The following is an 18,779-nucleotide window of genomic DNA, read 5'->3' as shown; positions in this document are numbered from 1 at the left end:
CTACTTGTAGGAAGTAGCTGGTGGGGGTTGGGCCTTTGAAGATTCAGCCCTACCTGGCTGCTTCCTTTCATCATGAGGTGAATTGCCTCCTCCTGTTCATGCTCTTGCTCTTTTTCTAGTCTGCTTTCAACCCAGAACCCACAGAACCAATGACTTCCATCTCAAAGCTCTGAGACCAGGAGCCACAATAAATATTTTTTTCCTCTAAAAGTTTCCCCTCAGGTGTTTTGACCACAGATACACACAGGATCAATTTTATGTTCTCTTGTTATGGTGAAGAGAAGAGTTAGTCAAGAGAGTCCTCAGTAAATGAAATCTGCTGTTGAAATTATTTGAGAGGTAAACGGAATGAGTGACACTCTGATTTATCTGGTTCCATTTTTAGCTGGGGTAGTCTCGGTCAGTCATCTAAGATAAGTGTAGGGATGTATCTCCCTTAGGGCGGGCAAGTCCATGAAATATGAGCTGGCCAGTCATCTGAAACCTTGGGGTTTTTAATCCTTAACCAGGCTGATTCTCCATCGGCTTTCCTAGGAGACTATCATCTTGTGGGCTGTTATTCATAATAGCCACGAGGCGGCACTCTAAGCTCATCGTAGATGCTAGGAAGGCGCACGCACTAAAGTCTGTTTCTAATTGTGGGAGATTGGTAACAGTTTGTATTTTATTAATTGGACCTTTAAATAAAAATAGTTGCTTCAAAACGAGACAATACGCTAGATCGTATGATTTAGCGGAGTCTGGGAGAGCATATGGCTTTTGAGAAGGCTTTTGCTTGCCTTCTCTCTTCTCTCATCACAGCGGACGGGGAGAGTGCGTCCCGTCTTCTACTACAGATGGCTGGGACTGTGGTGGCCGGGATAGATGCCTACGCTTAGGGAAGAATTTACGGAAGACCCAGAAACCTTGATCAGATTAGAGCTCACTGTGAACAGCAGCCCGGATGCCAAGGAGGGCTCTGGCTCCTCTTCGTAGACGTGGCAGGTCTTTGCGACTGTAGGCCTGGCCGCGGGAACCACTGCCCGCCTTGCAGGGAGGACCACAGGCCCTGCACCGTGCCCCACGGTCTTGCCTTTCACCCACTTAGGTGAGCAAAGTCTGTTCCAATTCTCGCAAAGGAAGAAGTGCAGGTTGAGAGAGCTCCACTCTGGCTTGTGAACGGTCGGAGACTGGGGCCTCTGTGTTTCCAGCTGCTGAAAAACCTATCGCCACAGGCTGTAGGGGCTTGCAACGAGACGCCTTAAATCTTATGTGCCAGAATTCATTCGCTCGAGGGTCGCAGAGGGCTACAATAAGGGCGTAGTAGTGCTGCGATCCCGAGGGAGAATGTTTCTGGCTATTCATTCCTCTGTCTTCAAAGCCACCACGTTGCAGTTTCAAGTCTTCGCCAGGAGATGGCGCTCAAAAAGGACAGGGACATTTGGGAGTTAAGTTGACACAGCACTTGCTTTATGAGTCAGTTCATGTATAATTCTGTTGGTATTTTGAGTGAGTGTGGGGGCTTACTTCTTGTCATGAATTAAAGCATGAAACAATCTCTACAGAAATATCTTTGGACCCCTCTAAGCATGGTTTACTAATGAACACTCAGTGCATCTTGTTAGGTGGTAGCCATGCAGAGGTACAGAGCTGAGCTCTTCTCTCTGCACATAGTGAAATGAGGGAAGTTACAGAAGCAGATGGGTGTAAAAAGCCACACTGGCCCCATGGGAGAAACTGCATTGGGGAAGGCTTTAAAACCAATGTTCTGTGATATCTGAAGCAGCCATGCAGTTCAAGTGGCGTCTTTCTTTTCACATGGATTCTGTGACGAAGAGGAGCAAATCCTCTTTAGAGCAAAGGGCACCACGAGTTATCACGACCGTTGTCTGCCATGCTTCTGTCTGAGCGCCAGGGGCCTGAGCTGTCCTGAACTTGGAATGACTCTGAAGTTTGATGAGCAGAAAAGTTCATCTTGGTTGTCCCCATATGCCAGGATTCATGATGCTCTGGCTCTTTGAGTTTGTGCCTGGTGGATCTGTCCTGTGTGAAGGGGGTTTTCACTCCTCTCTTGTGTTCAAAGGAGAACAAAGATAGGCTTTTGTCTCACTTTTAGCTGCTGAAGCTAAGGAGGCAAGAACCGGCATCCTTCACAGAAACTGTGGTGGAATTGAGTGGCTTCTAAAGATGAAAGTGGAGTCCGGGGCGGGGTGGGGGGTGGGGAAGATGTCTTAGTTAGGGTTACTGATGCTGTGATGAAACACCATGGCCAAAGCAGCTTGGAGTAGAAAGAGCTTATTTTGCTTACACTTCCAAATCACTGTTCATCATAGAAAGAAGTAGGGACAGGAACTCAAACAAGGCAGGAACTTGAAGGCAGGAGCTGATGCAGAGTCCATCAAGGAGTGACACTTATTGGCTTGCTCACCCTGCTTTCCTATAGGACCCAGGAACACCATCCCAGGGATGTCCCTACCCATAGTGGGCTAGGCCCTTCTCCATCAAAGACTATGGTGGAAAACGCCTTACAGGCATGCCTATAGTCAGATCTTACGGAGGCACTTTCTCAGTTGAGTTTTCCTTTCTCTCAGATGATTCTAGCCTGTGTCAGTTGACATAAAACCAGCCAGTAAAGGAGAGACATTTACAAAGAGGTTATGAGGGAGAATTTAAGCCTGTATTGCCTGAGCTCCTGTTAGGGTAGATGTCATACTTGCCTGACAGACCCTTGGACTTCCACCCTTTTCCCAGCTTAGCTCAGCATCTGTGGTGTGGTCCTAACTTAAGGAGCTAGCCCTTGCTCCAGGGGCTCAGGTACTTCTTTCTTCTTTGGCTGTGGGGCCAGGGGCTTGGTGAGTGGTGTTGGATGGGGCAGTGTTTGTAGCCCGTGTGGAGGTAGGTGTCTCAGATGTTCCCAGCTACTTCAAGGGGAGGTTGTTATCTTGGTTGATGGCATTAACATGTGGTTCAAAACACTCTCAGTTTAGCCTACCAATTAGACATGAATCCGGGGAGCGAAGGCAAGATGGAGAAATATATGCCCTGGCTCTAGGGAAAGTGCGTTTCAGAGATCCATGAAAACTTCACAGAGATAACCCAGTGCAGGAGAGATGCTACGGGATTATATAGACTCATCGTGCAGGCGGTCAAGGAGCCTTGTTTTCCATAACGCTATATCTCTCACTCTCTGACCTTATGTCTCCTTCCTAGTTTCATCTTTAAAAGGAGCCATTTGGAATGGGAAGATCTGGAAGGTTCCCTCAGGTTTGGGGCTTGAGTCAACTCAAGGAGGAGTAGGTCTGCAAGTTGCCACCCTACAGGGAATACAAGAGTGCTTCCTGAGCTACCAGCATTCAATTGACAGTTCTGGAAAAGGATCTATGTGCTGTGCTCGGCTGGTCCCGATGCTTCAGAAGTACTTTTGCTTATTAAGCTTCTAGGTTCCTGTTGCTTGTGAGTGGATTATAAAGTATTGATTGGCTGGGGCATGGGGTTACAAATACTGTTTATTTATTACTTATTTTCTTTTGAATCAGAGATTCAGTAGTAGGTAGCCCGGGCTGGCCATGAACTTGTGACCCTTTTGCCCCAGACTCCTGAATGTAGAGCTTACAGGCATACACCCTTACATTTGCCTCCAAATAGTCTATTTTAAGTGTTCTTTTTATATATATTTGTTCATATACAACAAATGTGAATTGAGCTGCTGCAGAGAATGTCCTGGGCCTGTTTCTAGGACAGGTAGTGACGTGCTGCTTAGAGTCCACCATTCTGGATAGACTTAGATGTATGAATGCAGCTCAAGGATGCAGGAAGGAGCATAGTACTGTAATGCTAGCTCCCTGAGCACTCTGGGAGGAGCATCACATGACAGATGGGACAAAGCAGGTTTAGAGCTGATGTCTGGTGGTGTCATTGTTATGCAGAGAGGTCTGGAGAAGTATTAGTGTCACGAAGGTCTCTGTTCATTGTAACACGTGTCAAACACACGTCCTGCCACACAGCCAGCCAGAAATCTTTGTGGATTACAGGTTAACATGCACTGTGCTATGGAGCTGGGGAGATGGCTCAGTTGATAAAGAGCTTGCTGTGCAGGTGTAACACCCTCGCTTTAAAATGCCTAGAACCCGTGTGAAGCAGGCTGCGGGAGTGTGCACCTGTCATCCCAGCACCCCTGTGCTGAGGGGGGAGGCAGAGATGGGAGAATTCCTGGAAGCTTGTATGTGGGTCAGCTGGCCAGGAGCAGCATGTGGCATGTGTAAAAGAGAGACACTGTCTCAAACAAGGCGGAAGGTGAGACCTGACAGGTGACAATGTCTTCTGGCCTCCAGATGTCACACACTCACATCTGTATTCACGCCAGTGAATATAGTGCTTCTGTTGTCCTTGATTTTCCAGAACTCCATGGAAAAAAGGCAGGGTTCTCAGGGCGGATCGGTAAAAAGGAGGGAATTCTTAGTCATAATTCAAGGTAACTTTTAAAAGGATACTCTGCCGTTTTAGCAGAAGCCGGTGAAGAAAAGTGTGGAAAAGGCCGTTGAATGGCTCTAGCAGGCCCAAGCATGTCAAACGTGGCACCAATAGGTTTTGCCTTTTATTCTTTTCCCCATTGCTAAACCCTTAGACTATACTCCTAAAGCCAGCCACCAAAGTCTAGTCCTTTATTTGGCCACTGACTCATTCTTGAGACTGAGCACTAAGGTGCAACTATCAAAACATCAAGGTCCAGTGACCAAAATCCATTATTTTGACTAACCTAATTAACTATCCAATCAGAACTTATCAGCATGTACTAGCTCATGCTAACACAGACCTTTCCCTTTTCCTTGTTAAAACTGACACTTGCAGAGCTATTTGCTGCTATTTCTGCCCAATTCCCTTTCAGCCACCTTGTCTTTTCACCTTGCTTAATAAAAGCTGTCTTTGCATTTGGTTTGTGCTTGGAACTCGGTGTTTGGGTGTGATCTGTGCCTAATCCGGGGTCCAAACAAGATCACCCAGAAGCACATGAGTCCCTTCAAGGTTCAAATAATGCTCACTTTCAACCTTTTTAATGAAAACCTATGCAGTTATGTGAGGAACCTGCACTCAAAGCACACTATTCATCAGGGTGACCATTTTGTGCCCTGAGAGTTTAGTAATGCCTTCTGTGTATGATGTCTACAGCAAACAAAATCTCTATTATTCCTTTGACACAGCGGAAAGATAAGACTGAGCCAAAAGGACCAGAAAGGTTCCAAGAAAAGGAAATTGACACTTAAAGGAATTTGACATTTGATACCGAACAGGTCAAGAGGTTTTCTCCGTGTAGTCTTGGCTGTCCTGAACTTGATTTGGAGACCAGGCTGGCCTCAAACTCAGAGATTCACCTACCTCTGCTTCCCTGGGATTACCAGTGTGCACCACCCCTTCCTTCCCTGCTGAATAGGTCAACTTTTTTCTTCCTAGTTCTTTGTGCTCATAATTTGTACCACGGCAAGTCTGATACCTTTATCTGGAAAGTTTTAATTTTCAGTGCTTATAAAAACAATTTGTAAGCATCATATAATGAAACACGAAGGTGGGGATTTGGAATCTCCTTGGGTAAGCATTCTTTCCCTACAGACAGGGAGTGGGGAGAAAAGAATTGCTCGAAGGTTTTAGGGTAGGATGTTTTCAGAAGACTCAAGAAGCAGGAATGAACCAATATGACCTGTGCATCTGGAGAGTAATGGCAGATGAGGCAGAAAAGGTTAAGCTCCCATTTATTATCAAGGTGGGTGCCTTAAAAACTTTTGTGACAATGCCTGAGGTGCCAGCTTCTATAAGCAGGCCCATGGAGGTAGGATACAGCTAACTCATCACTGCAGGTGTCCTTTGCTTGGCTTCTGATCCTCAGGGAGCTGATATCTTCTGGGAGCAAAGTGCAGCAGGCTCTGGGAAAGTATTACCGTTACCTGACATAGAAAGCATCGCACTGCGCAGTGTGAACCGGATGAGCTGCTCCCCGGGGCAGTGATGCTGGATCCACAGATGACTGTAAGGATTACAAGCACTCTGCCGGCCACTTTGTATACTCTTTCCAAGTCCTCCTTCACACATGAACAGTGATGCTCAGAGAAGCAAACGAACCTGCCTCCTCGGATAAGAAGCAGAATCTAACTGTAAGCATAGGCCAACGCAATTTTGAAGTGTATTCTTAGCTAGAGTAGATTAAGAGGAAGGATTAAGAATGGGAGGATCTAGGGCTCAAACTATTCCAAACTCAGAAGCATTTTGCAGACAAAAAGCACTGGGGAAAGTAAACTCAACTGTCTGGACAAGCCTTGTATTTATGTATGTCCATGTAGGTAAGATCAGCCCTTAGGTGAGAAATTGTCATCCAGCTGAAAAATGAGACAGTTCTCAGTGTCTTACTTAGTTTATGTCTTCCAGGGCAGGCAATGAAGGTCTTGCTTTGGGCCTTACATTGTTCACCTATTATTAAAACAACTCTCCAAGATCCTAGCAAATGTCTTAGACACATTTGAAGAGTGGAGGCTGGGCACGTGGAAAACATGAACCTACGGAACTAGCTTCCTCTGGCTTATGTGTAGCTGCCTTCATTCCCTGCTCATCTTTCTGTCTGTCATCTGACATGCTTGAGCCCATGTATTGTGACATTTTCTTCCTTTACCTTACTGCACACATAGATAATTCAAGTAGAGCCAAGTTTGTATTTCTTCCTTTGTCAGCAACTCGCAGAAAACAGGTGATGGAACATACCAGTGACCCTAGCCCTCAGGAGGCAGGAGGCTCACCACAGGTTCTAGGCCAGTTTGGTCTACATAGAATTCCAAGGCAGCCAAAGCTACACAGTGAGACCCTGTCTCAACAACAACAAATACCAGAGCTAATGATCAATACACTAAACAGATGAATGATTTCCATATGTGGAGCAGACAGGTCTCTCAGGGATGTATTGACCTTGTAATGGCACATAAAGAAGGAAAGTAAGAGCCAGGGGTTTCCATATTTCTGTGACTTGGATATATCATCATCCAATATATATACTGCAATGACCACCAACCCTGAGAAGACCTCCCGTGCACATACCAGAGGAGGATTCAGATAGCTCAGTCCTCATTTGTGTGTGTGTGTGTGTCCTCAGAAAGAAATCTTCTGCTGTGTTTATTGGTGCACTTATTTAAGGCGTGCAGCTGTCCAGTTTTAGTAGATTTTAAGCCTGTATCAATGATACCTATTTGGGCTGAGTCACTCTGAAATTCATCAGATTCTTTCCAGTGTCCACTTACTTTCAGCTCCAACTAAACTATTTCCTTCAAGCCCCATATTTTCCAGATTAAAAATATGACTGCATTATTCTTGTAAATTACTAGTTGAATGTTGTTTTTATTTCATTCAAACAATGCACAAACATTCAATATTTTATAGATTTAAAAGTCATTTTAATTTGATAACTACCATTTATTGAATGTGCAGTTAGAACAAAAATTGGATTGGTTGTTTTTTTTTTCACATCTATTTATTTATTTATTTATCTATTTATCTATCTATCTATTTATTTATTTATTTATTTATTTATTTATTCTCCTCCCAGTCCCATCTTCACAAATACCCCATTCCCTCCTTCCTTTTTCTCAGAGAAGGTGAGGCCCTCAAGGGGTATCAACCCTCCCTGACATCTCAAGTCCCAGCAGGACTAAGCACATGCCCTCCCACTGAGGCTTGACAAGGCAGCCCAGCTAGGGGAAAGGGACCCAAAGGCAGGCAACAGAGTCAGGGACAGCTTCTACTTCCTTTGTTAGGGGACCCACATGATGACAAGGCTACACATTTGCTACTTCTGTGCAGGGGGTCTAGGTTTACCTTGCTTATGCTCTTAAGTTGGTGGTTCAGGCTCTGTGTGCCTCCATGGGCCTAGGTTAGATTACTCTGTATGTCTTCTTGTGGTGTTCTTGACCCCTCCAGCTTCCTCAATCCTTTTTCCCACTCTTCCAAAGAATTCCACAAGATCAGCCTATTCTTTGGCTATGGGTCTCTGCATCTGTTTCAATCAGCTGCTGGATGAAGCTGAGCACAAGACAATTATGCTAGGCTTCTGTTTGCAAGCATAGCAGAGTATCATTACTAGTGTCAAGGGTTGGCTCTCTCCCATGGTGTGGGTCTCAAGATGGGCAGAATGAGACTAACTGCTGTAATGAATCAAATGGATCTAACATATCTACAGAATATTCCACCCAAACACAATAAATATACCCTTTTCTCAGAACCTCAGGGAACCTTCTCCAAAACTGACCACATGGTTGGTCACAAAGCAAGCCTCAACAGATACAAGAATATTGAAATACCTCCTTGTATTTTATCAGACTACCATGGTTTAAGCTGGACTTCAACAACAGCAGAAACAACAGAAAGCCTACAAACTCATGGAAACTGAATAACTCCCTACTTAATGACCACTGGGTCAGGGAGAAAGTAAAGAAGGAGAGACTTTCTAGAATTCAATGAAAATGAAAGCATAACATACCCAAACTTATGGGACACAATGAAAGCAGTGCTAAGGGCAAAGTTCATATCACTAAGTGCATAGATTAAAAAAAAAATAAATTGATGAGATCTCATACTAGCAATTTTAAAACACCCCTGAAAGCTCTAGAACAAAAAGAAGGATAAACACACCTAGGAGGAGTAGATGGCAGGAAATAATCAAACCCAGGGCTGAAATTAATAAATTAGAAACAAAGAAAACAGTACAAATAATCAACAAAACCAAGAGCTAAACCCTTAGCAAACTAAAATGCATAGAGACAGTATCCAAATCAACAAAATCTGAATGAAAAGGGAGATACAACAACAGACAATGAGGAAATCCAAAGAATCATTAGGTCTGACTTCAAAAACCTGTACTCCAGAAAGTTGGAAAATCTAAATGAAATGGATGCTTTTTCTTTATAGATACCACTTACCAACATTAAATCAAGATCAGGTAAACAACTTAAATAGACCTATAACCCCTAGGAAAATAGAAGCAGTCATTAAAAGTCTTCCAATCCCCCCCTCAAAAAAAGCCCATGACCAGATGCTTTAAGTACAGAATTCTACCAGACTTTCAAATAAGAGCTAATACCAATACTTTTCAAACTATTCCACAAAATAGAAACAGAAAGAACATTGTCAAACTCATTCTATGAAGCCACAGTGACTATGATACCTAAATCACACAGATTCAACAAAAAAAGAAACTTTCAGACTAGTCTCCCTTATGACCCCAAAATACTTATTGACCCCAAAATACTCAATAAAATACTCACACACTGAATACCAGAACACATCAAAAGCATCATCCACCATGATCAAGTAGGCTTCATCCCAGGAATGCACGGCTGGTTCAATATATGAAAATCTATCAATGTCATCCACCATATAAACACACTGAAAGAAAAAAAAACCCACATATAATCTCATTAGAAGCTGAAAAAGCCTTTGACAATATCCAACAGTCCTTTCATGTTAAAAGTCTTGGAGAGATCAGGTATATAAGGCACATACCTAAACACAATAAAGGCAATGTACAGCAAACCAGCAGACAACATCAAATGGAATGAAAGAAACTTAAAGCAATTTCAGTAAAATGAGGGAGAAGACAAGGCTGCCCACTCTCTCCATATCTATTCGATATAGTACTTGAAATTCTAGCTAGAGTAATAAGACAACTGAAGGAGATCAAGCGGATACAAATTGGAAAGGAAGAAGTCAAAGTATCACCATTAGCAGATGACATGATAGTATGCATAAGTGACCCCTCCCTCCAAATTCTACCAGACAATGCTCCTTCAGCAAAGTGGGTGGATTAAAAAAAAAATCAGCCCTGCCCTCTGCCCAAGGTTTGGCTATGAGTCTCAGCATCTGCTTCAGTACCCTCTCTCAGAGGCCCTCTACGGAAGGCTTCTGTCTTGTTTCCTGTCTTCTCCTACTTCTGATGTCTATCCTGTTTGCCTTTCTGAATGAGGGTTAAGCCTATTCCCTAGGGTACTCCTTGTTGGTTAGCTTCTTTAGGGCTATAGATTTTAATATGTTTATCCTATATTACATGGCTAATATCTACTTATGAGAGAGTATACACTATGTGTCTTTCTGCTTCTCGGTTACCTCACTCAGGGTGATCTTTTCTAGTTCCATCCATTTGCCTGCAAATTTCAAGAATTCCTTGTTTATGGAAGAATGGGGAGATAGAAAGACCTGGAGGGGACAGGAGCCCCACAAGTAGACCAACAGAGCCAACAAATCTGGGCCCAGGGGACCCTGCAGAGACTGATGAATCAACCAAGGACCATCCATTGAGAGGACCTAGACCCCCTGCTCAGATAAAGACCCCTGCTCATAGGCAGCTCAGTCTCCATGGGAATTTCCTAGTAAGGAGAGCAGGGGCAGTCACTGGCATGAACTTGGTTGTCTTCTCTTTGAATCCTCCCCCACCCCTGGCCCCCAGCGAGGTGGCCTTAGTAGGCCACAGAGAAAGTGGATCCAGACAGTTCTGATGAGACCTGATAGGCTAAGATCAGATAGTAGAGGAGGATGACCTCCCGTATCAGTGTACTAGGGGAGGGACATGGAGGGGGGGAAAGTGGGAGGGAGGGTGGAACTGGGAGGAGATGATGGAGGGGGCTATAGCTGGGATATAAAGTGAATAAATTATAATAAATAGGGGCTGGAGAGATGGCTCAGAGGCTAAGAGCACTGGCTGCTCTTCCAGAGGTCTGGAGTTCAATCCCCAGCAATCACATGGTGGCTTACAACTATTTATAATGAGATCTGGTGCCCTCTTCTGGCATGCATATATACATGCAGACAGAACGCTGTATACATAATAAATAAATCTTTTAAGAAATTATAATAAATAATAATAACAGTAATAATAATAAAGAAAAAAATCAGCTCTCTATACAAGCAATAAACAGGTTGAGAAAGAAATTAGGGAAACAACATTATTCACAATAGCCACAAATAACATAAAGTATCTTTGTGTAACTCCAACCAAGTAAGTAAAAGACCTGTATAACAAGAACTTCAAGTATTTGAAGAAGAAAATTGAAGAAGATACCAGAAAATGGAAAGATCTCCCATGTTCATGGATTGATATGATTAACATAGTAAAAATGGCTATTTTACCAAAGGCAATATTCAATGCAATTCCCATCAAAATCCAACACAATTTTTATAGACCTGAAAAAGAAATCCTTAACTTTGTATGGAGAAACAAAATATAGCTAAAACAATCCTATACAATAAAAGAACTTCTGTTGTAAAGCTGTACTACAGAGCAATAGTAATAAAAACCACCTGGCATTGGCCATAAAAACAGATGGGTTAATCAAAAGAATCAAACTGAAGACCCAGAAAGAAACCCACACACCTATGGACACCTGATTTTTGACAAAGATGGAAAAAATGGAAAAAAGGCAGCGTCTTCTGCATGTCTACATGTAGAAGAATGCAAATAGATCCATGTTTATCACCCTGTACAAAACTAAGTCCAAGTAGACCAAAGACCTCAACATAATACTGGACACACTAAACCTAACAGAAAAGAAAGTGGGGAAGAGCCTTGAACTCATTGTCACAGGAGACAACTTTCTGAACAGAACACCAACAGCACAGGCTCTAAGACCAACAATCAATAAACAGGAGCTCATGAAGCTGAAAAGCTTCTATAAGGCAAAGGACACTGTCAATAGGGCAAAACAGCAGGCAATAGTCTTGGAAAAGATCTTTACCAACCCTACATCTGACAAAGGGCTAATATCCAAAACATATAAAGAGCTTAAGAAATTAAACACCAACAAACCAAATATATAGGCATATGAAAAGAAGAAAAAGATTTCTTCATAATCTGTGGAGAAATGACAGCCATCATTTCACTATTAGCTCTTCCTGTGCAGACTCACAAACAGATGGCTTCCAGCCTCTGACGGTGAGATCCTGCTGTTTGTAGCCTCCTTCTTTCTATACCACAGGCATCTTTCCCCCTCTTTGGCAGGGTCACTTCTCCGAAAGTGTCACTATAGGCTTGTGTGTCTACAGCAACCTGGCAGTTCTGTTCATACGGAAACTTAGCGTTGAAGCATTTGCGAACATGTTGTTCATCCTTTGAGACAAACCTCATGCATCATGCGTATGGCTTCAGCCTTCCAGTGGAATGGCTGCTATGCACACCTTTGACAGTTGGACTTTGTCTGATTAGCTCCACCAGCCAGGCAGGGTTCATGTCCACCGATCACAGTGGAAACACCTTCACAGAGCCCTTAACAGCTTGCCCCTTTCTGTGTCCATGCCTGTGTTGCACTTCTGACTACTTATGAGATCAAACTTAACTGTATTTGAATGTCTTTTCTTTCACTTTGTTTTACATGCTAAGTTTTATTAAAATAAGCAGAGCTGAAACTCTGTGGTACTGTGCTATTATTGCATTTCTCTGGAAGGAAAACATGATCTTCTGTGAAAACCAATTACTTGAGGAAAGAAAAACAAATTAACCGGATGAGACACCTGGGTCCTGGGAGCATTTTTCCACGACACTCGTCACCATGGCTTATGTGGAGTCCTCTTCATTTCGGTTCTGCTAACACATGGGTCCCTATTGCCCTCTGGACCAGTGTTGCATGGGTGAGAGATGCAGAGAAATACAAAGGGGGAGTTGAGTATCTCAATTAACCCTACCTTCAAGTCAGGACTTTTACTAGAGACAGCTGTATCTAATTGTGTATAGGGAGCTCCACCTGTTTGAGTAACAATAGCTAGTATGCTCCCGTGAACCAAGACTGTGTCTACCACCCTCTCCTTCAGTAGCACAGCATGAGACCAAGAGAGTATCAGCCCTCAAGATTGAACATTTCTTTTCAAATATCCCTTGCTTTTGACTTTCAGTTTCTCCAATAATCCAGTTGCAGGTTTTATGATGTCACTCATTCCATAACAACTGGACATGCACCGTGTGTAGATATTTTTCTAAGTAGAAGGTGCAGGACAAAGGATAGAGGGGAAGAGAAAGGCTTTGCTTTCTGGAGCAACTGTGGAGGGTGGTGGGTGAAACAGACAAGTAAAATGTAGAGAGTAAACTTGGGTTTCGGGAGGCTGAAAGAATGCTTTAAGAGGGACAATTAGAATAGACTTAGGAAGGACCCTCTACCATGGCGGTTGGTCCAGGGATGTGGCAAGGTAGGGAGGCACTGGGGTCTGATGTGCTAGAGAGGGGGAGGCAACATGTGAACAGTTGGTAAGCATCCTAGTTAGGTTTCTATTGCTGCGATAAGACCATGATCACAAGCAACTTGAGGAACAAATAAAAAAGGCATGAAAGTAGATGTTAGACAGGAGACTGCTGACAAGTTGGAAAGAAGGGGACCATCAGTGGGAGCAGGACAAAGGAGGACAAATGGGAGCTGAATATGACCATAATACATTGCATCACATATGAACTTGTCAAAAACAAAGGAGAAATGAGGCATCAGGGCACACGCTCAACACCTGAGCAAAGCAAGTGAGCCCTTGAATATATATGAAACCTTCTTTGCCAGCACCTTAATCTCGAACATCCTGCCTCCAGACCTATGAGAAAATAAATTTGTTGTTTAAGTAATCCAGTTTTTGGCTTTTACCATAGCAACATGAGTTTGTTATATCTATGTACTGACTATTTCATACATAATTTGAAAAAAAAACTGTCTTACTTACTGTTTTATTACTGTGAAGAGACACCATGACCAAGGCAACTCTTATAAAAGAAAGCATTTACTTGGGGGCTTGCCTACAGTTCAGAGGGTCAGTCCGTTATCATAATGGCAGGGAGCAGAGTGGCAAGCATGATATGGGAACAGTAGCTGAGAGCTACATCCCCATCCAAAATCAGAGAGAGAAAAGAGAGACAGAGAGACAGACAGAGACAGACAGAGAGGGAGAGGGAGAGGGCGGTGAGAGATTGGGTCTGGCAGGAGCTTTGGAAACCTTAAAACCCACCTGAGTGACACACGTCCTCTAGTAAGGCTACACCCTCTAATACTTCTAATCCTAACAAATAGTTCCACTCCTTGGTGAAGAAGCATTCGAATAAATGAGCCTATGGCAGCCATTCCTATTCAAACCACCACATTCCAGCCCCTGGCCTCCCTAAGCTTTGTAGCTTTATCACAACGCAAAAATGCATGCAGTCCAACTTCAAAATTTCCCATAGTCTATCAGTCTCAACACTGTTTAGAAGTTCAAAGTCTCTTCTGAGATTCCAGACAACCTCCTAACTGTAGCCCCTGTAAAATGAAAATAAGGCCGATCACATACTTCCATCATATAATGGCACAGAATTGACAGGGCAATTGCTTCCAACATACAGTGGCATAGAATAGACATTACCATTCCAAAAGGTAGGAAGGATAGCATAGTGAGGAAATACTGGACCAAAGGAAGACTGAAAACCAGAAGGGCAAATTCCAAATTCTGTATCTCCACGTCTGATGCCAAATCGATCATCCGATCTCCAACTCCTTTCAGCTTTGTTGACTGCAACACACTCTTGGGCTGGTTCTCCATCATTTCTGCAGCTGTCTTTGGCAGGTATCCCACAGCTGTGGCATCCCCAACATCTTAAGGTCTACAACACAACCTAGGCTTCACTGTCAAGTTTCATGCAATGGTCTCTCTGGGCCTTTATGAAGAGATAACCCTGACACACACACACATGACTTTAGCAGTATTACTTAGCTGGGGAGGGAGATTTCACAACCCCTTCCTCGTATTCTTGACTCTAAAGCCAGAACCACAAGGCCAAAGCTAAGGTGCCAAGCTCTGCTGCTTGCTGGGGCTGGAATATGAACCCCTTTCAATTACATTTGCATTAGCTTTCTGTTATAGATGTCCTCCCCTTCCCCCAGTGCTTAAGCTTTCCTTTCATTCCTTTCTCAAAATGTAAGTTTAGCTGGGTAGGGTCTTGCTCTGAGGTCATCACTCCCTTTATTCCATTTAGCATTGGGCTTTTCTTTAGACTTTTTAGCTCCTTGAGACAGGGCTTACTCTATTACACTTCCTGGTGTTCCTTTTCTCCTCAAACTGTACAGTTTGTATTTCTCTCTATCCAACTTGCATTTTTTTTATTATAGATCTGCATAATAATGATTACTAATAACCATAGGACAGAGTCAATACTAGGCTGCCTTGAAATCTCCACTGCCAATGCCATTAATTCAAAACTCTTTAATTTAGCTCCAGGCAGATTTTTTTAGGACAAGGGCAAAAAACAGTCACATTCTTTGCCAAAATATCATAAGAATGGTCTCTAGGCCACTTGCTAATATTCTTTCCCTCTGAAACTCTTCAGCTGGGACTCCACAGTTGAAATCCTTCTTGGCCCAGTTTTCTATGCTTTTATTAGAATGGCCCATTAAAGTGTCCAATCCCTTTTCCAGTCCAAAGTCCCCAAATCTTCAGTGCTCCTTCAATAGAAAGCATGACCAGGCCTGTCAAAGTCCAAAGTCCCCAAATCTTCAGTGTTCCTTCAATAGAAAGCATGACCAGGCCTGTCAAAGCAATGCCCCATTCCCTGGCCTTAGTCACTGTTGCACAGCAAAGAGACATAATGTCCAGGGTAAAGTTAACTTGGGGCTTCCTTACAGTTTCTGAGGTTTAGTCCAGTATCATCATGGTAGGAGCATAGTGGCATGGGGTAGTTGAGAGCTACATCTTGATCTTCAGGCAGAAACAGAGTGGACAGGAGAGGAGAGACACAGATGAGAGAGAGAGAGGGAGAGAGAGAGAGACAGAGAGAGAGAGGGGCTAGGCTTGGTTGGCACAGGACTTTGAAACCTCAAAGCCTACGCTAAGTGCCACACTTCTTCCAACAAGGCCACACCTCATCCTTCTCAAATAGTGCCATTTCCTCATGACTGAGCATTCAAATATATATGACTATGTAGGCCATTCTTACTCAAACTGCCACGTTCTTTATGTCTAATAAATGTTCTCTCTTGTTTTCAAAAAAGTAGTTTTGGCCTCTCTAACTTCTGTTTTGTTAACAAAGTATACATTACCATTTGTTGCTAAAATTCCTTTCCTGGGGAGACATACAGCAAAGTTTACCTCTCCTCTGAGGTTCCTCACAGTAGAGGCACAATTCCACCCCACTTAATTCTGGGGAACCAATGAATTTATTGGGCTTCCTTACAGAGCCTAGGTAGGGGTTAAAGTGATCTGGACACTCCTCTAACACTCCACCAGGAACACGTGGAAAGCCTTACTCAGCAAGAATGAGGGCTTCTCTGGTTCATACCGATGGAATGAAGCTCTAGCCCTCCCCTGTCAGCCATGTGCACAGCTGACGGTGGTGAGCATCTGGGAACTCAGGGGAGAATCTCATGCTGTACTCTGCATCTCTACGCAAGGGGTAAACTATTGACCAGCCTAGCTGCTATAATTGTCTCTGTGTGTGTGAGGCATAGCTTAACCCTCCAAGTGGCAGTTGCTGGGCTTGAAGGACATTCCCTTCTATTTTTGAAGGTTTTTTTTTCCCCCTTTAAAACCTACAATCCACATTTCAGATAGATTTTCTTAGTATAATGATCAAACCCCTCAGTTTGTAGTGGCTTACATGGCCCGAATCTGAGACTTGCATTCTGCCCCATATCCTGGCACCTCTGAACATCATCTGAGTCCTGGGGGTGGGGTGGGGTTGTGGGGGTAGGGGATGGATTCATCTCAACCCAGAAAAAGAGTTAGGTGAGACTGTATGTACAGAGCGCCTTACAGGAACACATTCCTAGTGTCAACCTGTTACTTTCCACTTGTTTCATTAGCTACAATCAGGGTACCGGCTCTATGATCTACCTTTGAGAGCTGAGAAACACAGCAGTTAGTTTTCCCAATTCCTACCATTAAAAATAAATAAATAAAGGTTCTGCCCTGCAGACTATTAAAGCAGATGCTGAGACTTATGGCCAACTATTAGGCAGAGTGCATGGAATCTTATGAAAGAAGTGGGAAATAGTAAGATCTGGAGAGGACAGGAACTCCACAAGGACAGCAACAGAACCAGGAAATTTGAACACAGGGGTCTTTCCAGAGACCCATACTCCAACCAACTACCATGCATGGAGATAACCTAGAACCCCTGCACAGATGTAGCCCATGGCAGTTCAGTGTCCAAGTGGGTTCCATAGTAATGGGAAGAGAGGAACTGCCTCTGACATAAACTGATTGGCGTGCTTTTTGATCACCTCCCCCTGAGGGGGGAGCAGCCTTACCAGGCCACAGGAGATGACAATGCAGCCATTCCTGATGAGATCTGATAGACTAAGATCAGAAGGAAGGAGAGGGGAACCTCCTCTATCAGTCGACTTGGGGAGGGGCATGCGTGAAGTAGGGGGAGGGAAGGTACGATTGGGAGGGGAGGAGGGAGAGGTTAATGGGGGATACAAAGTAAATAAAGTGCAATTAATAAAAGTTAAAAAAATTAAAAAAAATTATATATATTCACTTTACTTTATGTCCCAATTGTAGATTGTAGGCCCCATCCTCCTCTTTTCATGGTGCCACCCTCTAGTCCTCTTCCCCCATCCTACTCCCCTTCTCCTTAGAAAAGGGGAAGCTTCCTAACTCCCTCCAGCACACCAAATCACATCAGGACTGAGCTCATCCTCATCCACTGAGGTCAGGCAAGGCAGCCCCATTAGGGGGGAAGTAATCCAAAAGCAGGCAACACAGTCCATGTCAGAGACAGCAGTTGCTCAACTTATGAGAGGACTCACATGAAGATCAAACTGCCCATTGATTACATATGTGTAGGGGGCCTACATTCAGTCCATGCACGCTCTTTGGTTGGTACTTCTGTTAGTCCCCTTGAGCCTACATTAGTTGACTCTGGCAATGGGGGACATGGGAGACTGAGGAGGCTACCTTCTAGACAGTGTGGAAGGGGACCATCCATCCACCCACAAGGCCTTCAGCCCAAAATTTACCCTGCCTACAAGATATGCAGAGATAAAGATAGAGCAGAGACTAAGGGAATGTCTAACCAATGTCTGGACAAACCCAAGACACCAAACCCCCAGGGGAAATAGCCAACCCATGATACTATTAACAATACCCTGGCGTGTTTACAGACAAGAGCCTAGATAGCCATCCTCTGAGAGGCTCCACCCAGTAGAGGATCGAATCAGATACTGAGACTCACAGTCAAGCATAAGGAGGAGCTCTGGGTGTCCTATGGAAGAGTAGGGGTTAAGGATAGAAGGACTGGGAGGGAGCAAGAACACCACAAGAACATCAAGAGTCAACTAACCCAATTTACAAAGCAATAAGGGTTGCAAATAAATAGTCTCCATTTACACTTAGCTCACGGACATTGGCTGATGTCTAAAAGAACAAGCTTAGATGAGAAGACCAACTCAGAAGTCCATGGAGGGGAACTTTACTACACTTTTCCCAAGGACTTTAGTTGTATGTAAGGTAGTACTACTTCCTTGGTCACAATTACTTCAGCTACAAACCTTGTATTAAGTCTGTTAAGACTCAACTTATCCTCATTAGGCTCTATTACAAAGCATTCCAGTTCATTTTTCATGCATACCCTGGCTATTTTTTTTGCTTTGTGTACATAACGATGTAGATCTTTGTAAATGACGTACAAAGATAGGTAATGTGTGTCCCATTTGAGACTGTGGTCAACCCACAGTCTTAACTTTATATTGTCCTTTGATGGCCTCCTAATTGCCAACATCTTAAATGTACTATCCAAACTCACTGATCTAACCTCAAGATATGTTTCTAAGGAGGAACAA

This window comes from Psammomys obesus, unplaced genomic scaffold (assembly GCF_907164565.1).
Source record: "Psammomys obesus unplaced genomic scaffold, mPsaObe1.curated_primary_1811, whole genome shotgun sequence".
In the NCBI taxonomy this organism is placed as follows: domain Eukaryota; kingdom Metazoa; phylum Chordata; class Mammalia; order Rodentia; family Muridae; genus Psammomys; species Psammomys obesus.
The sequence above is the reverse complement of the archived record's forward strand: the minus strand, read 5'-3'. Positions refer to the sequence as shown.